Below are 25,990 nucleotides of genomic sequence, written 5' to 3' on the forward strand. Positions count from 1 at the left end.
TCTAGCTTCAAATCAACACGATTCAAACCCTGCAACCGCTACACCACTGCTCCGTTGGTTATCAACCAAGCACAACTAGATTGACTTTACCGAGAAGGCTTTTCCTACAAGCGAATCGAAGGACACAAGCAAGAAGATGAAAACGCGCAATCTGAAAATTGCAAATATGGATGAAGCGAATCACAAGAGGGGTTCAAGCACTCAAATCGAAAGGATTAATCGACACAGTCGAGGAGAGCAAGAATAGGGGCCCTGGATCAATGTATAAGGACTTGTCACCATAGATATAACGATGCAATCTTTGTTTCTCGAAGGAAAACACAAGAACTAAACAAAACCCACCATCTAACCGGCGGCAGCTACTGAGTTTATGGGCAAACCAGGCGTCCTAGGGTTGGGGCGACCAGTGGGGGGGTGTCTGAAAAGGCCCAAAACTGGTGATCCACAGAGTCATGAAATACTTAAAGTTCTACTCCCAAGATTAATCGATATGATCTCAGATACTGCTCTGTCTATCAGAGCTGCTGCTGTTGATCTTCTTTTAGCTGTTCGTGATCTTCGATCTTTCCAATACAATAAGGTACGGTACTTGCTTAAAACTATGCTATGAACTTAAATAACCATAACATCCATAATTTGTTCGGTTTAAGCATATTAGAGTGTTTTTTTAATATTTTCAGGTAGGTTGTTTATATACCCTTCTCTGTTGCAGGTTGTTTGCCTGGGTACTCTATTATCTTCACTTGCAAATGACCATCCCCGTATTGCTCCAAAAATTACAAAACTTCTCATTCCTTCTTATTTTCCATCAAAGTTGAACCCAAAAGAAGGATGTGCTCGTTGCATTGCACTGATAAAGAGGTCACCGACAGCTGGGGCGAGATTCTGTGAATTTGCTATGTCTGAAGGGTCGTCCCCAAGGTCTATTGTTGAGTTAGTCAAATTCTCTATTACTCTTGCATTATCACGAATAGGACTTAACTCAGACCAGGTTGATGGTCTTGTTATCGCTTCTGTCAGTCTTATAAAAAGTCTATCTGAAGAGTGCTCTGGTTTGGCTACTTTGCAAGATGTTGACAGCCAAATTTGGCACCTGCTGAGGCCGACCGGTCTGACCGGTCGGGCTGACCGGTCATACCGGTCTGGTCTGTGCAGTCCGAGTATAATTAGGGTTTTTGTAAAGAGTCCTCATGTAATCCTACTCGTGAAGGGGTACGTCTTCCCCGGCCTATAAATATAATGGCAAAGGCCGACTGAGGTTATTCCCAATCGAATCAATCAAAATATCGCATTATTTTTGTCTCTCAAACCCTAGCCTTTTCCAACCCTAGATTGCTTTCTTCTCTCGTCTCGACAGCGTTTGAAGACATTCTGAGTGGCCTGCCGACCTCAGAGCAACCCTACGTTCACGAGCTCCGACGGGGTCCCTCCCGAGCTCGCTGTTCTAGGTCTTCGCGGTTCCCTGCTTCACACCGGTTAGATCGGTCGGCGAAACCGGTCAGACCGGTCCGCCCAGGGCATCGCTGGTTCGGATCGTTTTGACAATCTCCTGCGCGTTCTAGCACACTCGAGTGTGTTGGAGCGATTCTGTGTCAACACACTTTTTGGCGACTCCGCTGGGGATAGATTAATCTGGTTTTAAAACCGATCTGATCTACTCCCTGAAGAAGATGGGCTCTTCAGAGATCAACAAGGAAAACATCATCACGACTACCATGGAGGAGCTCATCGAGGAGGAACGCAAGGCCTACCTTCTTGTGGAGGAGCACGTCAAGACACAAATCTTGAAGGGCTTCAAGAAGGATCGTGGTGGCCTCGTCAAGAGGGTGGAGGAGTTCGTGCTGCCGTCTCTCAAGCTTAGCAAGGATGAGATTGAAGAGATCCCCAATGTAAGCCTCTCTCCCTCTGATATGTTTGATAGAATGTCATCTTTAATGGATCAGAAGATTGTTGCTGCACAAGCTGCTGCAGGTGACATTTTAATTAAATTGAGTAGTGATGTTGATGCGCTTAAAGGTAAACAACCTATGTCAGATCCTAACTCATCAGATTCGAGTTCGGCTACCCCTGAGTTCACATCTGAATCACTTTATGGTATGCCGCCGAACTCGTTCCTAGGGCAAACCCCACCACCGTCGGCCGTGCACACAGCACCGGTCAGACCGGTCCCACAGACCGGTTAGACCGGTTACTCAGTGCCGTCGCGGACGCCTCTCGAGACAATTCCAGGTTCGGCTGCCCCTAGCCGAACTAATGAGTTGTCACTTTATACACCGCCCCGCACTACTACTGTAGTGGGAGGGTCGCAGGGATCTGGACCTAACCAAGGACCGATCCCAACTTCTTTACAGACGATGGCGCATGGAAATCCTAATGCACATCGGTTTTCTGAGTTTTATACCAGCTAGCACTATCAGGCCGATCTCCTTAAGTTCAAAGAAGATCTGGCAAATGTGATTAAAAGCAAGCTTGGGGTGGATATGGGTACTACATGTTTATATCAAAAACCTTATCCCGCTGAGTTTGATTTCACTCCTTTTCCTGCTGGTTGGCGTATTCCTGAGTTTACTAAATTTTATGGTGATGATTCTCGTACAACTTGGGAACACGTTAGTCAATATGTTTTGCAGTTAGGAGAAGCCGGTTTTAATGATCCTTTGCGTGTGCGTTTATTTTCTTTATCCTTAACTGGAACGGCTTTCTCTTGGTTTTCTTCACTTGCTCCTAATTCTATTCGCAATTGGGCTCAGTTGGAGCATAAATTTCATGATCACTTCTTTAGTGGGGAAACTGAAGCAAAATTATTGGATTTAACATCGATTAGGCAAGGACGTGATGAATCTTCTTCGGATTATTTCAAAAGATTTAAAGAATTAAAAATCAGTGTTTTAGGTTGACAATTTCCGAAAAATATTTGGCGGATTTGGCATTTAATGGTTTACGTTCTTATTTGAAAGAGAAACTCGAGGGCTTTGAATATCATACCGTGAATTTCTTGCAAGTCAAAGTCATGGGTTTAAAGTTTAAACTTAAAAATGCCAAAGATACTTTCAAGCCTCATCGGTCCAACTCACATATTCTTGATCATGATTCGGATGGTTCGGACGATGATAGTAAGGAAGTATATGCCGCTGAATTTGTTTGGCCATCAAAGGCCAAACCCGGTTCGATTCCGTCTCCCAAGCCGATTCAAAAGAATCGGCAAGAGGAGCCGAAGTTTACTTTTGATGTTTCTAAGTGTGATCGGATTTTTGATGAATTGCTTAAGAATGGTAACATCCGATTGTCACATGCTATTCCATCTCCCGATGAACTTAAATGACATGCATATTGTAAGTGGCATAACTCTACATCTCATGCTACTAATGATTGTAATGTTTTTTGTCGAAAGGTACAATCGGCCATTAATGAAGGACGATTGGTACTTTCTGAGATGCAGATTGACAAAGCTCATTTCCCTGTTCATACGCTGGAATTGAACAATTCAAAGGTGCTCATTCGGCCGGAACAAGCCGAAGGAGCTAAGGGAAAGCATGTTGTCATCGGTGATCCAAGACCGATGAATACAAGTGATAAGATCCTTGCCCGAGAAGTTATCAAAGAGAAGACTGATGATGGCAAGAGTACTCTGAAGATCATTATCAAGAATCCCAAACTCGGGGGGGGGGGGCAAGGAAGCTCTCCACCAGAAAATCGGTCTGCTGATCAGGAACGACCGGTCAGACCGGTGTCTCCGACCGGTCAGACCGGTCCGACCGGTCAGACCGGTTCCTCCAACCGGTCAGACTGCCCTGGTGACCGTCCCCAGACCTTCAAGCCAAAATGTCCGGAAGTGGGTACTTGGAAGACCAACGAAGTGAAGGTGCAGGGAAGAACTGCTAATCAGTAGCCCACCTTCAACCAGTTGTTGAACAAGTACACAAAGGCCGTTCAAAACGATCGGCCGCTAAAAAAGAGACCGCGTTCACCGCCGTGCCAAGATCATCCAGCATCCCCAAGGAGGGAATCCAGCAGGCGCAGAGGTGATGTTGTTACATTATATCCTCCTCAGAAGATGTATGCTACCATGCCGTGGATGCCACCGGCTTCAAATGCAACAAATCCGGCATGGGAGCATGGGGGGATATGGATGCAGTGTTTCCCGATGCCTTATCCTCCACATTATCAAGGGGAAAGCTCCAGGGTGCCAGTACATGACTGATTGGGACCACGCCAATCTGGTCAAGTGTAGCAGGCTGCACCGGTCAGACCGGTCTCATCAGAGGCCGGGTCAAGCTCCTGTTCCGAGGTTTGAATATCGCGTCAAAGACAAGAGGGAGGAGTAGAAGACTGCGGCTGATTCAGAAAAGCCCAAAGCTGATGTTGTTCAAATCAGTGAAATCAAAGTGCCCATAAAGGATACGGGCAAGAAACCGATGTATATAGATACATCGGTTGACATTCCTTCACAAAAGCCGGTCATGGCCAATGATCATGAGGCCGGCAGTAGCAAGAGCGCAGCGGATAAGTACCATCAGCCTAGGTGGTGCCCTTCGAGATTAACTCATATGCAAAAGAGGAAATTGCAGCTCCTTCGCAACAAAGAAAAGAAGGAACAGGAGAAGGAGAAGATGAGGGATGAGGAATTTAACAGATACAGGCCTATGTTCCCTCAAAGCAAGGTGTGGAAAGCTAAGACAGCTGACCAGCCAGATAGATCGGTCGGACCGCCACAGCCGACCGGTCAGACCGGTCAGGAGGACCGGTCAGACCGCTCTGACCAACCAGTCAGACCGGTCGAGCCCAATGCAGAGGCAACAGCCGAATCGGTGCCGCCCGTTTCGGCTCCTTCTGTTGATGAAGCCCCAGCAGTTCCTCCGACAGCAGAAGACGAGGAATTGGTGGATTATGAAGCATCTCCGGAGCGCACCAATTTGGAAATCAATGTGGTGCATTTGTCTTCTGATTACTTTGTGGTTCCGGAAGAGGACATGGCTCATCTTCAGTTTGGGATCCGTGAAGCTGTGTTCCAAAAGCCGAGCGAGAAGGACAATCACTTCAAGGCTCTTTACATGAGGGGACACATCAACGGGAAGTCGGTGACTCGCATGCTAGTAGATGGTGGGGCCATTGTGAATCTTATGCCCTACTCATTGTACAAGAAGCTCGGTGGCCAAGACGAAGATTTGATCAAGACAAACATGACCGTCAGCGGCGTTGGAGGGAGCGAGCCCCTTAGCGCCAAAGGAGTTGCTTCCATGGAGCTTACCATTGGGAGTAAGACACTTGCTACAACTTTCTTCGTCTCGGAGGTGCAAGGTAATTACAATTTGATTCTTGGGAGGGATTGGATTCATGCAAATCAGTGTGTTCCTTCTACCTTGCATCAGTTTCTTGTTCAGTGGATCGGCGACGAGGTTGAGATTGTCCATGGAGACACTTCATCCTTTGTTGCTTTGTCCAATTCGGATTCCATTAGTGCACACGACAACGTCAAGTGTTTATCAGGCGTGGACCTGTCCGATTATGATTTGATCAGTTGCACTAAGGATGGTTTTGTTTCTGTTGTACTAAAGCCGATGGATAATCAGCTAAATCATTCAATGTAAATCAGATGAGTACAACAGAAGATCCAGAGGAGACCGGTCAGACCGCCAGTGCCGACCGGTCAGACCGGTCCTTTCCCGTTCGGCGCACAGGACCGACCGGTCAGACCGGACACCCCGACCGGTCAGACCGGTCCAACGCAGAGTGGCTGCAGCAGAGACTAGATCAATATCGGGCACGTACGAATGATATGTGTGAATCCATTGAAGATTCTGGTGATCTAGATAAGCTGGGCCAAGGGTTTACATCGGCCAATCCTTTAGAAAAGGTAGACATTGGTGATGGAACTATTCCTAGGCCGACTTTTGTAAACAAAAATTTATCGGCTGAATATAAAGCCGATTTGGTTAATTTATTGAAAGAATATGTCGATTGTTTTGCTTGGGAGTATCATGAAATGCCTGGTTTGAGTCGTGATTTTGTTGAGCATCGTTTACCGATTAAAGCCGGTTTTAGACAGTATAAACATCCGGTTAGGCGTTTCAATCCCATTATTTATCACCAAATTAAAACTAAAATTAATCATTTACTTGATGCTGGATTTATTCGGTCTTGTCGTTATGCTGATTGGATCTCTAATATTGTGCCCGTTGAGAAAAAAGATTCGGGGAAAATTAGAGTGTGCATTGATTTTAGAGATCTTAATAAAGCTACTCCCAAAGATGAATATCCTATGCCTATAGCCGATATGTTGATCAATGAGGCTTCCGGACATCGTGTCATTAGTTTTCTTGATGGTAACGCCGGTTACAATCAAATATTCATGGCCGAAGAAGATATATCTAAAACGGCCTTTAGATGTCCAGGATTTGTCGGTTTGTTTGAGTGGGTGGTTATGACTTTCGGTTTGAAAAATGCGGGTGCTACTTATCAAAGAGCTATGAATTTAATCTTCCATGATTTGATTGGTGTTATCTTGGAAGTGTACATTGATGATATTGTCATTAAATCGGCCGGTTTAGATCATCATTTAGCCGATTTGAGACTTGCTCTTGAGAGGATGCACCGGTATGGTTTAAAGATGAATCCACTCAGGTGTGTTTTTGGTGTATCGGCTGGAAAGTTTCTTGGCTTCATTATTCATGAGAAAGGAATAGAGATTGATCCTAAAAGAGTTGAAGCCATGAAGAAGGTTGAAGCCCCTACATGCAAGAAAGATTTACAAAAGTTCTTGGGCAAGGTAAATTTCTTGAGAAGATTTATATCCAAATTGTCCGGGAAGATCGATGCTTTTACTCCTATTCTTCGGTTAAAAGATGAAACCGAATTTACTTGGGGGGCAAAATAGCAAGAAGCATTTGAAAAAATCAAGGTTTATTTGTCTTCACCACCCGTGCTTAGAGCGCCTAGGAGAGGAATACCTTTTAGACTTTATGTGGCTGCTGAAGACAAAGTCATTGGGGCTGTTTTGACTCAAGAAACCGAAGGGAAGGAGTACATCATTACATATTTAAGCCGACGACTTATTGATGCGGAGACAAGGTACACGTTCATTGAGAAATTATGTTTGTCTCTATATTATGCTTGTACCAAATGGAGGCATTATCTACTATCTAGTACTTGCATAGTAGTATGTCAAACCGATGTGATCAAGCATATGTTACAAAAGCCGATTTTGAGTGGTCGAATCGGCAAATGGGCTTATGCTTTGGTTGAATATGATTTGGCTTGTGAACCTTTAAAATCTATGAGAGGCCAAATTGTAGCGGATTTTATTGTTGAGCATCGGATTAATGACAAGCATGATTTGGAAATCGGCTATATTACTTGCACACCATGGAAGTTGTACTTTGATGGATCGGTTTGCAACGATGTTCAAGGGATTGGTGCTGTTCTTATTTCTCCGAATGGTGCCGTTTTTGAATTTTCAAACCGATTAGAAGAAGAATGCACAAATAACCAAGTTGAATATGAGGCATTTCTATTTGGCTTGGAATTTTTGCAATCCATGGGCGTGAAGCATGTTGAAGCCTTTGGAGATTCTCTTCTGGTCGTGCAGCAAGTTTCCAAGGTATGCCAATGCTATAATGGTTCTCTAAATGCATATCTTGTTAAATGCCTTGATATTATTTCCTCCTTCGATGAATTTATTATTAAACATATACCGAGGGAAGAAAATAAAAAGACAAATACTCTGGCTCAGCAAGCATCTGGTTACAATGTTACGAAAAAATATTTCAACATTCGCAAGCCGATGCAAACAAAAGCCGAGTTTCTGGTTCTGGACACACCGGTCCGACCGGTCGGCGATACCGGTCTGACCGCCCAGACCAGTCTGACCGCCCAGACCGGTCTGACCGCCCAGACGGGTCTGACTAGTCCAGAGACCGGTCTGACCGGTGATGCAGCTGCTAATTCTGATTCGGCCAAAAAAGTTGATTCAATTGTCTCAGCGGACGCTCAAGACTGGAGGATCCCTCTTATATCATATTAGAGAGATCCTGATCATGGTGCAGAGAGAAATATTCGGCGTTTGGCTTTCAAATATGTTTTAATTGATGATGAGCTTTATCGTCGAACTGCCGAAGATTTGCTTCTCAAGTGTTTAGACTCGGATCAGGCTCGGGTTGCTATGGGTGAGGTTCATGAAGGTATTTGTGGTACTCATCAATCGGCTCCCAAGATGAAGTGGTTGCTTAGAAGAGCCAGTTTTTATTGGCCCACCATGCTATCCGATTGTTTCAAGTACTATAAAGCATGTGAAGAATGTCAGCGGTTTGGTGATTTACAATTGGTGGCTGCTGCGTTGATGCATCCTATTATTAAACCATGGCCGTTCCGAGGTTGGGGGTTGGATTTCATTGGACAAATTAATCCTCCATCTTCAAAGGGACATCGTTTCGTGTTGGTTGCTACGGATTATTTCACTAAATGGACCGAAGCGGTTTCTTTGAAAAACATGACACATAGGGAGGTAATTGAGTTTATTACCGAGCATATCATTCATAGATTCGGTATTCCACAAACTTTGACGACGGATCAAGGTACTTCATTTATATCAAAGGAGGTGCGTGCCTTTGCCGAATCTTACAAGATTAAATTGCTCAATTCATCTCCATACTATGCTCAGGCCAATGGACAGACCGAGTCTGGTAATAAGATTTTGATCAAACTTGTCAAGAAGAAGATAGAAGAAAATCCTAGGAGGTGGCATGAAGTGTTATCCGAAGCATTATGGGCTCATCGTATATCTAGACATGGTGCTACTAAGGTTACTCCTTTTGAGCTTGTTTATGGTCAAGAGGTTGTTTTACCCGTTGAGGTAAATCTGGACGCATATAGATTAGCAAAACAAAATGACCTCTCCGTTGTTGATTACCATGATATGATGATGGATAATATTGATGAGGTGACCGACAAGCGTTTGAAGGCTTTGAAGGAAATTGAGAAGGATAAGCTTAGGGTGGCTAGAGCTTACAACAAAAAGGTAAGACTTAAATCTTTTCATGTTGGAGATCTAGTTTGGAAAACAATTTTGCCTCTTGGGATGAAAAGCAACAAGTTTGGCAAATGGTCGCCGAGTTGGGAGGGTCCATACAAGATCGTCAAGGTTATCTCTGGTAATTCATATATGATGGAGACGTTGCAAGGTGAGCGTCTACCGAGAGCCATCAATGGGAGATACTTGAAGAAATTTTATCCTAGCTTATGGCAAAATGCATGAAGACAAAGATGGCCGGTATTAGATATCGCCCTTAGTTTTGTTTTTAAGTTTGTATGCTCTGTGTAAAATATGTACATCAGGATAGTTCTTGCTTTTTGGCTTGTGAAACTCACCAAAAAGCAGGGGGGCATATGTTGACAGCCAAATTTGGCACCTGCTGAGGCCGACCGGTCAGACCGGTCGGGCCGACCGGTCAGACCGGTCTGGTCTGTGCAGTCCGAGTAGAATTAGGGTTTTTATAAAGAGTCCTCATGTAATCCTACTCGTGAAGGGGTACGTCTTTCCCGTCCTATAAATATAAAGGCTAAGGCCGATTGAGGTTATTCCCAATCGAATCAATCAAAATATCGCATTATTTTTGTCTCTCAAACCCTAGCCTTTTCCAACCCTAGATTGCTTTCTTCTCTCGTCTCGACGGCGTTTGAAGACGTTCTGAGTGGCCTGCCGACCTCAGAGCAACCCTACGTTCACAAGCTCCGATGGGGTCCCTCCCGAGCTCGCTGTTCTAGGTCTTCGCGGTTCCCTGCTTCACACCGGTTAGACCGGTCGGCGAAACCGGTCAGACCGGTCCGCCCAGGGCATCGCTGGTTCGGATCGTTTTGACGATCTCCTGCGCGTTCTAGCGCACTCGAGTGTGTTGGTGCGATTCTTGCAAATGCGAAGTTAAGGTTGGTCCTTCAAACTGTTGTTTCTGAGGGTGCCCGGGCTGCCATTCTTAGTATTGCTCCAGTTATTTTACCTGATGATCTATCTGTGCTTCATGTGGAATGCATGAATAATTGGATATAGTTATGAATGCTACTAGAATTTCAAAGCAAGAAGAATGCCAGGAAGCAGCGCTTGCAGCGCATAAGTTGATATTTTTGAGTGGCTGGTCTGATGAACTGTTCGAAGCACTGACAAATATTCTGCAATCTAAAGCCTCTGATTTTGCGGGGATCTATGGACTCGAACCCCCTCCATGCCCTGTTGCATCTTCAAGGAGGAAGAAAAGGAAGTCACTTAAGAAAACACCAGCACGTGACCATGTTGTTGGAAAGGGGTCGTCCAAATCAAAAGCCAGTAATGAAGAGCTTGCAGTTGCAGCGGGAGCAGCATGGCAGATCAATGAAATAGTGAAAGCTGAAGACCTTAGAGATGCCTTTCTGCAATCTTCTTATTCAGAAATTGCATTTTCCTCTCTGAAGGTCATTTCTCAAGTGCATCGAGCAGTGCCTATATTCAGGGTTTTTTTTACCGACCGGTCCGACGAAACCGCCGCCCTCCGGTTCCAGTAAACCAGACCGGTTTGACCGGTTACCAGAAAAAACTGGTCAAATTCAAATTTCAAACAAAAACGGCAGTTCAACCAGTTTACACCGGTTAGCCCACCGGTTAGACCGGTTTACCGGTCCGGTTTGACCGGTTACCGGTCGGTTTGAGTGGTAACCGACCAAATTCAATTTTTTTTTCTTTTTTTGGTTTAAATTCAAATGCCCGCAAAGTATACTAAATGAATGTTTGTATAACATGTTTTAGCCTAAATGAATCCTCCAACCCTCTTTTGTACTACTTTTACATTAATACAATGTATAACATATTTTACATTGTATTTGTATACTTTTGTATGCACATTTTTTTGTTTAACTTCAAATGCTCGCAAAGTATACTAAATGAACGAATATTTGAAAAAACTTGACACAATTAGATTCGTCGTAACTTAAAGTATTTTTAGAAATTTTTTGGGAATTTTCATTTTTTAATTCAAATTTGAATTTTAAATTTGGGCCGGTTTGAAACCTACCCAAATCGGAACCAGTCCGGACCGGTTTGACCGGTAACCGCGGTTTCCGGACCGGTTCTGGTCGGTTTTTTTAACCCTGCCTATATTTGGACTCTTTAAACCTTGCACCTGTGTTGGCCTATTTGAGTCTGGCTACATATAATAAGCTTCCAGATGTTGATACTGGAAGCTGCTCTAAGGTGAGTTCCACTTCCAAATTTCAACCCCACTTGTATCTTTGATAACATCACTAGTATTCTCCTATGTTTTTAAAGCGGTAAGGCGAGGCGAGGCGATGGGGAACCACTCAGTCGCCTTGGCGGTTAAGGCGCAAGGAGAGGTGACGCCTTAATTACTTCCTTGACTAGACTTTAGCCTAGCAGATTTAGATAGTCACCTGCAAAAGAAAAGGAAAAGGAGTGAACTAGTGGGCCTAAAGGTGAAAAGAAGCCCATTAAATCAGCCCAACTCCCCACTACTTATCCTAACCCTAACCTACCGGTTTCCATCCCCACCTCTTCCTCCTCTGACTCCTCCAGCCGCACCGCCGCCGCCAGCCCGCCTCTGCCTCCTCCTCACCTGCTGCCGCCGCCCTCCTCCACCTCCGCCGCTGCCCACCCCGGCCTCCTCCGCCTTCGCCGCCCACCCCGGCCTCCTCCGTCACCACCCAACCCTGCCTCCTCCGGCCGTGGACTCTCTGTCCGTTGGAGGCCCGCGTCCGCACGATGCAAGACCGGAGGAGGAAGGACAGGAGGCGGCGCGCGTGGCTCCGACCCACGACGGTGCAGCTCTGGAACGGCGGCAAGGCGAGGAATGGCAAAGCGACGCGGACGCCCAGGTTTTTTTACCACCTGGACGCCTAGGCGATGCCTTGAAAACAGAGGTATTGTCATCAGTTGAAACATCACTCGAAGCTGGTAACAGTATTTATTAGTTGCACTTCTGTTCATAGCTTTCTTTTGGTTAGGTATCAATGTTTTTTTGCCTTTTATTGTCAAAGGTCTACTTTATCTGGGTATATTTTTTGTTCAGTAAATTTCGTTTTTTTTTCAGTCATCAATTGCCAATCAGTCACTGGATCATCTACTGAATTGTTTCGACAAAATCCTAACTGCACCTGTTAAAAATCCTCCATCAAAGTCAAAAGCTTCACGATCAAAAGACCAGCAGAAAGGAGCATCTGAAGGTAAACTGAAGCTTGAATTCAAAACCCTAAATGTTTCTGCTGTGAAAAGCCTATTTAAACTGACACTCGTTTCAAAACCCTAAATGTTTTTATGATCTTTGAAAACAGGGAAAAGAGTGTAATTAACCCATCCATTGTCTCCAGCATCTTTGTGTTACCGATACTGCGGAGTTTTGCGTGACACGTCTTGACTAAGTGGGTGATGTACTTTATGCAGGAAACACAGTGAAAGGCACAGTTAATGCGATTATGCTGGGAACTTCAATTCTAAAGTTTATCATTGACACAACAACTATCAAGCTGGTCAATGATGATAAAATAAGATGCCTCAAATTCGCATCATCCTACACAAAGTATGCAGTATCATCCATAAAAAATAATCAGGATCAGAGTTCATCTTTCAAGGGGGATGATATGAAGGACGCACTGGTGCTTATACCAAGCTCCTTTACATATGCAGCCAAAATAATCTATTTGGTGCTATCAAGCTCAACTGAGTCAATCTCGAGGATTTGCCGGCTCAGTTTTCGAAGATGCTCATAGGGCTAGGGTTTGTGTATGTGTATTCATAGGGGTGTGAGTGTGTGTGCATTGTGAGTATCTGAGTGTAATCTCAAAGAAAAAAAAAAGCTCAACTGAGTCGTCAATCCCTTCAGAGGAGGCCTTCTTCCTTGCCAATGATCTTCTTGACCTTGTGCCCTCTGTCGAATCTTTTGTTGGCTCAAGATTTGCACTCAGTATAGTTTCTGCTCTGAAGCAATGGCTACCTGTTCTCATATTGGGTCTTGTATGTCGTTGGCTCATTGGAGCACAGAATGAAATGGCTGCCAACTTCTGCCACTTTAGTGACTCTTGCTTACCACTGTGGGTCACCGCTGTGGCAAAGAATGAGATTCTTAATGCCAAAGAGCCTGGCCCAGACGAGCAAAGCGAGCATGTTGCAGAGGGTGAGGACTCGCCATCGTCCAGAATGCTAGCTGAAATGATGGTGATCCTCTTGAAGAAAGGAAGCCCCAGAATCCTTGACTGTGTTGACAGAGTCCTCCAGTCCACCCTCAGGATGATGCTGCAAAGATCAGAGTACGGCATTGTATTGGGCATTACTCGCCGAGGGACCGAAAGGGCGACCAGAGGGGGGTGAATGGGAGCCGATTGAAAAATCTCGCAAACTCAAGCTCCGGCTTAATCCCAAAGTGTTCACCCAAACCCTCACTTCTAGAGTGTGCAATGTGTAGCTATAGCAGAGCTAGACACCAAGCAAAAACTCTAGAAACAAGCTGCGAAGCTATCGGATCAAGAACGAAGAGTAAGCAGCAAAGACAACACGGTATACTAACACCGGTTGAACCGACGTGCGAAGAAGTACTGCACCGGTTCAACTGATGTCACAGAGCCGGCAGCAGAAGAAAAACTGTCACCGGTTAAACCGATGCCCCGGTTTGAACAGCATCGGTTCAACCGGTGATAGATCACCGGATGATCCGACAAAATCCAACACCAACGTCGGTGCAGTTGTCCAGAGGGACTCCAAAACCGACAAACCAAGCACCGGTTGAACCGATGGTCACAACTTTAAAGCACCGGTGCAGTTGTCCAGAGAAGCAACAAAAGAGAAGTCCTGAGCACCGGTTAAACCGACGTCGAGAAAAATCTAAACGCCGGTTGAACGATCAAAACTGCAAACCCAACAGCAACACCGGTTGAACCGATGCTCGTAAAGACCAAAGCACCGGTGCAACTGAAGAACAATAGAAAAACCTAACTCAGAGAAATCTACTCACCGGTTGATCCGACGCATACAACTTCAAAGCGTCGGTTCATCAGGTGATAGGAAAAACAGAGTCCAGAAAGGTTTTTTCAGCCCGCGATCTTTGGAAACTTCGATGATTGGAGGATCAAATCAAGTCCAAAGGAGCTCAAATTTTGCAGGCATGATCACAAAGGACTTGTGAACATGTCCACGGAAGGAATTGATGAATCACACCATGGTTTGGGAGAAATCGAAGAATTTCCGTGCAAGAACGGGGTTTTCTCTAGAACGCAAAAACTCTGATTCGGGAAGATTTGTGATTCCGATGGATTTGGCACTAGGCTAGATGGTTTAGAAGCACTCCAAGGAATCACGAAATCATCAAGAAACCACTCGTCATCTCGTGCTCAAGAATTGACCAAGTAAAATCGAAATTCGTCACAACCGAAGCACAAGAAGAACAAGATTGAATCGAAGTCAAAGGCCCCGAGGGCACAAGGAGGGAAGGGCCTCCTTTCCCATTCAATCCCGGTCCAAAGATCTCAACAATACATACCTCTAGTTCTCATCCTTGAGAGGGAGGAAGGAGAAGAGAGGGAGAGAAGGAGATGGCGCCTGGGAGAGGTGTGCTTCAGTTTTGGGCTGGTGCAATGCGCGAGGAGTGAGGGAGAGAGGGGAGGGGTATTTATGGTTCCCACGCAGGGTTCCAAAATACACTCGGACTTAAACTAGAGACTATAACACCCGTAGGGGCTAAACCGGAAATATTTACATGATCTCATCCGACGGCCGAGGTTCTTTCTTCGAAACGAAGTCTTCTCCGCGGTGCCGCCACGTAGATGAAGGTTCGGTCCACAGTTTTGGGGGGTCCGTGAAACCCGGGTAGTTGGCCGGTTTTGAGAAAACCGCCAAAACTCCACGCACGGGAAGATTCCCGCCTCCACGCCGTGCCCTAGACGCCGTTCCCGCCTCGGCCTTCTGACGATCCTAGATGTCGTCCGACGGCCGTCACCTCCTCGCCCGCAGTGAGGCCCTAGACGCCGTCGACGCCCGTACCTCCGGCAATCCCGAGACCGACGCCCGTGCCTCCACGAGTTGGCGTCTTCAACCGTCGTCCGTCTCCTTAATTTTGTGGCGCAAACCAAGAAACCCGTCTTCCGTCGCTGCTTGCGCCCTCGATCCAGAAGTGGACGCCACAGCTGCTGCTTGGCCCAAGCTCCGGTCCCGGCTGCCCTTCTCCGCCGTCCACTGCACGGTCCATCGGCCACAGCACCTCCACGGCAGCTCTCCGTCGACACTTGACGCCCGTTTACCTGCAACCAAAGACAAAGCACACGATCACACCACATGGTTGACAATTCACTCATCACAGCCAGGAGTGAGTACTGCTCATTCCTCAATCTCCCCCTTGATGAGTGCATTGTCAACACACCACCAGTAACCAGAGAAGTGAAGAAATAAAAAGTGGCAAGAAGAAGGTGAAGAACTCAAGCAAGTGACAAAAAGCTCATAAAGGCAAGATCAGTCACTTACTCAAGCAAAGATCGATTCCCTAAGACAAGGGCAACGGCTCGACGCAATCGATCAAAAGCCAAAACATGACTCCTCAAAGACAGAGGTAAAGCTCGACGCAGTCATGCAAGAAGCGAAGGGAAAGCGAGGAAAAATTAGAAGCCAAAGACAAAGCAGACACTTCTCATGTAAAGCCTTTCCCTCTCACAAGTGCAACTCTCCCAAAATGAGGCACTCTCAAATGATGCACTCTCAAAGCCCTGTGCGCAACAAGTTTTTCAAAAATCAAACAAGTCTCCCCCTTGTCGATCACTTCTCCAAAAAATTCTCCCCCTTGTTGGCACATGCACCCATCAAGCCTATAATATGCCTAAATCTCCCCCTGAAATCATGCTATGCAATGAATGTCGTGCAGAGGGTGTAAGTGAAACACTCAGGCATACACAAATATGATCAACTAGTGACAGGCATGTGTACTTCATAAACAGAAACTGAATCTAGCTCAACAGGGTATATCTATCAAGTCTAGAGCTAGCAAGTTCAGTTCAGCAAAAATAAAAGCATCACCCATGATCTAGCAACAGCAAGTAGGAGAAAGAAAGCAGTGCTGACCAAACTCATACAGGGTGATCCAAAGTAGCCAATATATTTTATCATGAATCAATTTTGCATCTCAAAACTTGCATTTAAACGAAGATTTGACATTTTATATCAAGCAAGTGATTCTTCCAGGGGTTGAAAGCTTGTCATGCTTTACTTAGCAGTGAGGCCAAGCCTATGCCAGAGGTAGTCAGAAGCTTAAGGCACTCACTTCAGTCATGCACAGCCTTGCCCGGGTTCTCACTAGTGCTATGTGAGCCGTCTCAAAAACTCGATCAGTGCGACAAACAATCCCACTTGGATCTTTTCATTCCATTTCAGACACATATTAAACAATTCTAGCTCATGTCAAAGATTAAAAGCCACACTAGCATGAATAAGATAGCAAAGCATATCAATACATCCTAACATGCTAGCTGCCACGACAGGGTGATCATGTTTTCAGATTTTTAAATCAAAATAGCTTAACTCAGATGATATGACATATACTGAAGAGCAAGCTATACATGATCAAGTCTAGGAAACTACACTAGCAAGCACTAGAGGATCATAACAGTGTATACAAGAATGCCAGTGCAGTGAAGCAATGCAAGAATGCAGAAATGTACAATGCATATGCACAAAGCAACTACCAAACCTAGAAAACGAAGAGAAGGACAAATAAAACCTACAAAGCTAACCAAAGAATAGTCAGCGATCAAAAGGGGTAACAAACCCCAAGCTCCCCTCGCAAGCGAGCAAAGGTGTCTTGCTCAAGTGGTTTGGTTAGGATATCTGCGGTTTGCCTCTCTGAAGGAACATGGATCAAGTCTATGTGGCCTCTCTCATGGTTATCTTGCAGGAAGTGGAACTGGATATCTATGTGTTTGGTTTTGGAGTGTAGGACAGGGTTCTTTGCAATGCTAATGGCAGACATGTTGTCTACAAAGATGGGAACCCTATCAAAACTCTGTCCATAATCCTGCAAGGTTTGTTTCATCCATAGGATCTAGGAGCAACAGCTAGCAGTGGCAACATACTCAGCTTCTGTGGAAGAAAGCGCTACGCTAGCCTGCTTGCGAGAGGACCAAAACACCAAAGATGTACCGAGAAATTGACAAGTGCCGGATGTCGACTTGCGATCCAACCGACACCCACCGAAATCGGCATCAGAAAGGCCCACTAAAACTAGAGAAGAATCCGCAGAATACCAAATACCAAACTCAGGGGTGAATTTTAGATACCTGAAGATGTGTTTCACCACCTGCCTGTGGGAGGTGCGCGGCGAAGCCAGATATCGCGCGCAGAGGCCGACCCCGAACTGAATGTTCGGCAGGGTCGCCGTCAGGTACAGGAGGGAGCCGATCATGCTCCTGTACTCCTTCTGGTCCACCGCTTCGCCGTCCAAGTCCTCATCAAGCGCTGTCGAGGTGCTGATCGGAGTCGGCTGAGGAGACAAGTCACTCATGTCGAATTTCCGCAACAAGTCCCTGGTGTACTTGGCTTGATGAACGAACGTGCCCTGGGAAGTTTGCTTGATCTGCAGCCCAAGGAAGAACTGCAGCTCACCCATCATACTCATCTCAAACTCCCTGGACATCTGCTCAGAAAACTTGGAGACAAGAGCGTGAGAAGAGCCACCAAAGATAATATCATCCATGTATATCTGAACTAATAGAAAAATCAGAGCCAGTACGCATGAGGAATAAAGTTTTATCCACACATCCCATTTTAAAACCTTGAGCCAGCAAAAAAAAATTTCAGTCTATCATACCAAGCTCTAGGTGCCTGTTTCAAACCATAAAGTGCTTTCTGAAGTTTAAAAACACAGTTTGGAAACTTGGGATTTTCGAAACAGGGGGTTGTTTCACATAAACCTCTTCTTCGATAAAACTATTTAAGAAGGCAGATTTAGCGTCCATTTGGAAAACTTTAAAACCCTTGGAAGCAGCAAATGCAAGAAAGATCCGAATCGCTTCCAAACGAGCAACTAGAGCAAAAGTTTCCTCAAAATCAATCCCTTCTTTTTGGCAAAACCCCTGGGCAACAAGACGAGCCTTGTTTCGAACAACCAACCCATCCTCACCCTGCTTGTTTTCGAAAACCCACTTCGTTCCGATGGGATTTCAAGCAGGTGGAGGCTCGACTAAAACCCAAACTTGGTTTCTTTCAAAATTTTCGAGTTCCTCATGCATGGCATTGACCCAATTAGAATCAGAAAGAGTGTGTCCAATATCTTTGGGCTCAAAAGAGGCAACAAACGCTGAATGAGCAAAGCCAGCGATACTTGTTATCTTGAACCTTGTGACTCGCTCATTGGGGTCACCCAGCATCTGTTGAGGTGGATGGCGACGCTGAATGTGTCGCGGTGTTTCCCTTGTCGAAGTCGCCTCCTCCTCAACCAAACCGGGTGTCTCCTCAGGTGTAGCTGGTGCAGGCTGAGTCACCTGCTCGATCGGCCCTCGGGAAGTAGACGTAGTCGGGTCGGGGCCGTCGTCATCGTCCGAGCTCGTGGTGGAGGCTGCTGGGTCCACAGCACGCATGGTAGCCACAACATCACCCTCTGCACCTTCTTCCTCCTCATCTTCAAAGATGGGGGTGCCGAGCTCCTCATCTCTTGCAACTTCAAAAATAGAAGCATTGCACGGTGCAGTCTCATCGAAAGTGACTTCACAAGTCTCTTTGACGATGTTAGTATCAATAATCAGCACACGGTACGCTCTAGAGTGAGAAGCATAACCGATGAAAATACCGTCAGACGATCGAGACTCAAACTTATCAAGATTTCCTTCCTTCAGCACAAAACACCGGCAACCGAAAACTCTGAGATGGTCAACACGGGGCAGGCGTCCAAATCGCAACTCGTAAGAAGTCTTGTGCATGAAAGCACGCAAGAAAATACGATTGGACACATAACAAGCGGTATTAACCGCCTCAGCCCAGTACTTACGAGGAGTCCTATGCTCGTCGAGCATCGTCCTCGCCATCTCAACCAGCGTCCAATTCTTCCGTTCTACAACTCCATTCTGCTGTGGAGTGTAGGGGGAAGAATACAGGTGTTCAAGACCTTGATCACTGCAAAAGGTGTCAAAACGAGCGTTTTTGAATTCTGTGCCATTGTCACTGCGGATTGCTCTCATGGCCTGCGGTAGCTCATTTTTCAACCTCAAGATCAAGTCTCGAACAAACTCGAAAGCCTCATCCTTGGTTCTCATGAAAAAGACCCAAGAATAGCGAGAAAAGTCATCCACGATCACAAGAACGTACCACTTCCCACCAACCGACATCACCCGAGAAGGACCGACTGTATCCATGTGAAGCAACTCTCCAGGGTGAGTGGTCATCACCTGATTAACAGGCGGATGACAAGCGGCAACCATCTTCCCGTGGCGACATGGATGGCAAACAAGATCTTTCTCAAACTTCAAATGGGGCAATCCTCGGATTAGGCCTAGTGAGCTGAGTCTTGACAACAAGTCAAAGCTCAAATGTCCAAGTCTCCTATGCCACTTCCACAAGTCAGAAGAAGGACCAGCCAACAAGCAACAAGGAGGACCAAGAGAAGTTCCAGAGAAGTCAACCAAGAAAACCCAATCGCGAGGTAAAATCCGGCAAACCAAATCTCCTCTGGTATCTAAAACACGAGAACAACCCTCCTTGAAGCGAACTTCAAACCCCTCATCAAGAAGTTGCGAAACAGAAAGCAAATTGAACCCAAGGTTCGAAAGCAAAGCAACTTCCCTCAGGGTAAAGCGATCAGAAACACGAACAGCGCCAAGTCCATGTACCTTTCCTCTTCCATTGTCCCCGAACACAATATATTCCTTTGAGCGCATCGGGGTGAGGCTGGAGAACCATTTGTCATTCCCGGTCATATGGCGCGAACAACCGGAGTCCATGATCCACCTGTTCTCCAAGCTTCCAACCTGCACATCAGTAGCGAGACAAAGGGTGAGCAAATGTCTCAACACTGGGGTTAGCAAAGTGAGAAGCAAACCAGTGTCGAGCCATTTGCTCTACAGAAGGGTTAGCAAGATCAGGCAAAGCGTATCCCATGTCCCATCTACCGCGAGGCTGACGACCACCACCGCGAGGAAAGCGTGGTGCATCATAACCTCCTCCAAAACCTCGGTCCCGTGGTCCATAGCCGTACTGAGCACGACCAGGAGCACGACCGGCAAAGCGACCACCCGCTGGAGCATGGTAAGCACCACCGTCTCCGTGTCCTCCACCTACACGGCGCGCCCTAGCGTCTTGCCTACCACCACGCTGAGGAGGACCATGCACCCGAGCAGAGTACATGTCCGAGTTACGCCTCTCCTGCTCACGCCTCACAGCCCGCTTCCTTCTAAAGCAAAACTCCTCCAGGTGACCTTCTCTGTCACAGTACTCGCAGTGGTACCTCACCTCTCTCTTGGGAGGAGCAGCCCCCTTCTTCTTCTGGGCAACCTGGGTTGTGGCAGCAGGGAGAGTATCGAGGGGATTCCTCAGCTCATTGGGCATTGGAACCCAAACCTGCTTCTGTGGAGGTGCTTTTTGTGTTTGTTTCAGCACACCATCCACAGGGTCAACAAGCAAAGGCTGCGTGCTCGTACTAGCAGTGTTTAGAGCACTAGAAGCTCCAGCAGCCTTGCCGATCTTACCATACAACTTGTCAAAGTCTGACTTCGTGTAGGTGTAACCGACCCCAAAGCCATCACCACGCTTGAACTGCTTGATCATCATGCCCAACTACGGCTCACTACTAGAAACCCAACTCAGAATCGCCCTAAGATATGTGTTCTCATTCTTCAAGTTGGCTTTCTCTACCGCAAGATTATCCAGATCAGAAATCAAACCAGGGCAAACATGACAATCAATAGGTGAGCTAGACTCCACGACCTTAGTCTTCCCCAAAGACTTAATCAGGGCGTTCTTCTCATCTAGCTCCGACCTAAGCGTGGGACAAACCTTGCAAGCACCAAGCAAAACAGGCCTAGACCTAAGCTCCTCTAGCTCGCATACAACAGTAGCAAACTTCGATTGCAAAGCGGCTAGATCAGACTTAAAGATAGGACACTCATCACATTCAAGCACATCACTAACAATGGGAGCATCTTTGGCCAGTTCAAGCTCATGCTTGGCCTTGGCAAGCTCGTGAGACACGTCAGCAAGTGAAGTCATGGCAACATCCAAGTTCGCGACGTTCTCATCATGCTTGGCACGGAGAGCAACAAGATCATTCATGTGAGATATGCAGCCAGCGCACTCATCCTCACCAGATTTCTCTCTAGCACAAGCCAGCTCAGCCCTAAGCTTTCTACGCTCTCTAGCTGCTTCCTTAAGCAGCCTCTTCTGGTTGTCGAGAGTGGCGTACATCTCCCTAACCTCAGTATCAAGCAAGTCAATAGTGGAGTTTACCTCTGAATCACTCTCGGATCCAGGAGAAGAGTCGTCGTGCGTCGGTGTAGCATGTCCACCTGAAGACGCACGAGCACCATTGGCCTCACCTGCCATGGTGCAAAAGCTCTTGCACCGACTGGCCGCCAAGCAAAGGCCGATGAAGCCGGTGGCTTCCTTGTCCCACTTCTTCTTCTTTGTTTCATCATCGTCGGAGGTCGGTGAAGAAGAGCGGTCGGTGTCAGAGCTCTTGTCGAGGTCGCTGAGCTACGCCAAGAAGGCCTTCTCCCGCTTCTTGGCCTTGTACTGGAAGCGCTTCTTGAGCAACTCCTTGTCGAAGCGCCCTCCCCGGTCACGACTGCGGTGCTTGTGGCACCGACGCTCCTTGTTGGAGCCTCCCTCATCGCGGTCGCAGTGGCGGTAGTAGTTGAAGGAGTTGTTCTGGCAACCGCCGGACTTCTTGGGGCAATCGGTGATGAAGTGGTTCGGATCGCCACAGTGGTAGCACCCGGGGTTCTTCTTCCTCTGCCTGTTGTGGTAGACACACTGGAACTTGTTGATGAGGAGGCACAAGTCGTCGTCGCCCAGCATCTCCAACTGCTCATCTGTAACAGACGGCAAAGAGGCAAGAGAAAAGGCAAGAGCAGAGTTAGCGTTAGAGCTCGATCCACCTGGGCTAGTCACAGAGCGATGCTCTTGGATGGAGGGGCACCATTGAGCTTGGCTCCTGTCTGGTTATCCACCTCAGTGGCCTTGAGCTTGCTAAAGAGCTCATTCACGGTCAGAGTCTCATAGCCTGCAGACTCAATGATCGTGTTCACCTTGAGATCCCACACAGAGCGGTCAAGTGCATAGAGCAACTTGAGGGCCTTCTCATGCTCTGTGTACTCAAGGGCATCAGCAGATCTGTTCGCACTGACTTTATTCACAATCGATTGAAACCGACTGAATATGTCGCCAATGCTCTCACCCGGCCCCTGTGTGAAGTTCTCATATTCACGCCGGTGAGTCTCGAACAGTCTAGCCTTAACCTGAGGTGTGCCCTCGTTGTAGTTCTCAAGACACGTCCAAACCTTGTGAGCTTTCTGAAAACCATGGACGCGTGAGAACTCCGCACGAGAAATGCCAGGGAACAAAGCATTGATAGCCTTGGCATTAGCATCGTGCTCGGTCACCTGAAGAGGTGTGGTCCGAACAGCAAGCACCTCGTAAGCCTGGTTCTTGGTGATCTCCCAAACCTCGGCTCCCATGCTTTGCAAGAAGGCTCGCATGCGAACCTTCTAATAAGCATAGTCCTCGCCGAAAAACACGGGGATCTTTCCAAGACTTGCCATGGTCGCCAAGTGGTTTTCGAACCAGTTAAGGTACTAAAAATCTCAACCAAGATCTGATACCAATTGAGGGACCGAAAGGGCGACCAAAGGGGGGGTGAATGAGAGCCGATTGAAAAATCTCACAAACTCAAGCTCCGGCTTAATCCCAAAGTGTTCACCCAAACCCTCACTTCTAGAGTGTGCAATGTGTAGCTATAGCAGAGCTAGACACCAACCAAAATCTCTAGAATCAAGCTAAGAAGATATCGGATCAAGAACGAAGAGTAAGCAGAAAAGACAGCACGGTATACTAACACCGGTTGAACCGACGTGCGAAGAAGTACTGCACCGGTTCAACTGATGTCACAGAGCCGGCAGCAGAAGAAAAACAGTCACCGGTTAAACCGATGCCCTGGTTTGAACAGCGTCGGTTCAACCGGTGATAGATCACCGGATGATCCGACAAAATCCAACACCAACGTCGGTGCAGTTGTCCAAAGGGACTCCAAAACCGACAAACCAAGCACCGGTTGAACCGATGGTCACAACTTCAAAGCACCGGTGCAGTTGTCCAGAGAAGCAACAAAAGAGAAGTCCTGAGCACCGGTTAAACCGACGTCGAGAAAAATCTAAACGCTGGTTGAATGATCAAAACTATAAACCCAACAGCAACACCGGTTGAACCGATGCTCGTAAAGACCAAAGCACCGGTGCAACTGAAGAACAACAGAAAACCCTAACTCAGAGAAACTTACTCACCGGTTGATCCGACACATACAACTTCAAAGCGTCGGTTCATCCGGTGATAGGAAAAACAGAGTCCAGAAAGGTTTTTTCAGCCCGCGACCCTTGGAAACTTCGATGATTGGAGGATCAAATCAAGTCCAAAGGAGCTCAAATTTTGCAGGCATGATCACAAAGGACTTGTGAACATGTCCTCGAAAGGAATTGATGAATCACTACATGGTTTGGGATAAATCGAAGAATTTCCATGCAAGAACGGGGTTTTCTCTAGAACACAAAAACTCCGATTCGGGAAGATTCGTGATTCCGGTGGATTTGGCACTAGGCTAGATGGTTTAGAAGCACTCCAAGGAATCACGAAATCATCAAGAAACCACTCGTCATCTCGTGCTCAAGAATTGACCAAGGAAAATCGAAATTCGTCACAACCGAAGCACAAGAAGAACAAGATTGAATCGAAGTCAAAAGCCCCGAGGGCACAAGGAGGGAAGGGCCTGCTTTCCCATTCAATCCCGGTCCAAAGATCTCAACAATACATACCTCTAGTTCTCATCCTTGAGAGGGAGGAAGGAGAAGAGAGGGAGAGAAGGAGATGGCGCCTGGGAGAGGTGTGCTTCAGTTTTGGGCTGGTGCAAGGCGCGAGGGGTGAGGGAGAGAGGGGAGGGGTATTTGTGATGCCCACGCAGGGGTCCAAAATACCCTCGGACTTAAACTAGAGACTATAACGCCCGTAGGGGCTAAACCGGAAATATTTACATGATCCCATCCGACGGTCGAGGTTCTTTCTTCGAAACGAAGTCCTCTCCACGGTGCCGCCACGTAGATGAAGATCCGGTCCATGGTTTTGGGGGGTCCGCGAAACCCGGATAGTTGGCCGGTTTTGAGAAAACCGCCAAAATTCCATGCGCGGGAAGATTCTCGCCTCCACATCGTGGCCCTAGACGCTGTTCCCGCCTCGGCCTTCTGACTGCCCTAGACGCCGTCCGACGCCTGTCACCTCCTCACCCGCAGCGAGGCCCTAGACGCCGTCGACGCCCGTACCTCTGCCAGTCCCGAGACCGACGCCCGTGCCTCCACGACTTTGCGTCTTCAACCACTGCCCGCCTCCTTGGTTTTGTGACGCAAACCAAGAAACCCGTCTTCCGTCGCTGCTTCCGCCCTCAATCCAGGAGTGAACGCCACAGCTGCCGCCTGGCCCGAGCTCCGGTCCCGTCTGCCCTTCACCGCCGTCCACCGCACGGTCCATCGGCCACAGCACCTCCATGGCAGCTCTCCGTCGACACTTGACGCCCGTGTACCTGCAACCAAAGACCAAGCACACGATCACACCACACGGTTGACAATTCACTCATCACAGCTAGGAGTGAGTACTGCTCATTCCTCACTCGCTTTGTTTGTGCCAGGTTGCTTGGGAACAAAGCGTCTGCGTTGGCGAAGCTGCAGCTTACCCACGACTCTCTTCGTTATAATTTCTCTGAGATTGATAGGTATGTCAGGGAGGAGCTTGTTGATGACGATGATGAGATCAGTTCTCCCTGAAATATGATGTACATAGTATTAGGCGGCAGCTGGTGAGTTGCAAGTTGTAACAAGTGTCTTCACGAAGTGAAAGTAAGCATACTTGCTGACTGCAACCATTTATGGCAGCGATTGGAAGTATGTACTTGGGCGCACGCATAATGCGTTATATGTGTATTCGTTGTTGCTGTTCTGGTACATCCCACGGGCAAATATCAACGACAGCATCACCATTCACCAAATTTAGGAACCGTGCGTGATTGGATATAAAAACATTGCACCTGACAAGAAAAGATTGTAATGAACTATGCTAGTGATATAACCGTTGTTCCATTCAATGTACAGTCGACTTACAATTGACACAGGGTAGAACGTATGTACAAACCCCTGTTATTATAACCTACACTATTTTTAAGGGGGAAATAATTGTACAGTTAAATATACATGTTGGTAACCAGCCGATAAGTTCCATTGTTGGCTAGGCTCGTAGCGGTTGATCCTGGTGGAGGAAAACAGAAAGGAACACAGAATCTGTTGCACCCAATCCAAATGTTTCTTTGCAATTCGCTGTCAACCTTGGGTCAGTGCTGCTATTCTCATGCATCGGCTCATGTTGACCCAAAGAAGCTGAACAGCTGTCAGTGGAGCATCTCCTGGCATGAGAAAATGCAAATCATGAGATAGAGATGACAAGTTAACACAATTGACGAAATAGAATATACCTGTAAAGCACGCAGAAGAGAAGTTAACTAGCAATGCGACAACATTAACAGTTAGCTGAAATTGCACAAACTTTTGGATGTTGACATAAACAGAGCGTCCCCATTTGGCAACCGTTACGATGGTGGAGAAGTTGTCATCCAGAATTACAACATCGGCGCTCTCTTTTGCCACCTGCGTAAAGTAATTTATTGAATCTGGGAGTAAATGTTTGTGTCCTGAAACCTAGACTTCTAGAATGTTGACCAACACTAGTTATTCGAAATATTGAGGATAC

At 46.9% G+C, this 25,990-nt stretch overlaps 1 pseudogene; it reads left to right on the forward strand.

The window, feature by feature from the left end:
* Nucleotides 1–370: 370 nt before the first annotated feature.
* Nucleotides 371–25,014, forward strand: LOC120652947 (annotated as a pseudogene).
* Nucleotides 25,015–25,990: the final 976 nt, after the last annotated feature.

The sequence above is a fragment of the Panicum virgatum genome, chromosome 1K (genome assembly GCF_016808335.1).
Source record: "Panicum virgatum strain AP13 chromosome 1K, P.virgatum_v5, whole genome shotgun sequence".
Lineage (NCBI taxonomy): Eukaryota > Viridiplantae > Streptophyta > Magnoliopsida > Poales > Poaceae > Panicum > Panicum virgatum.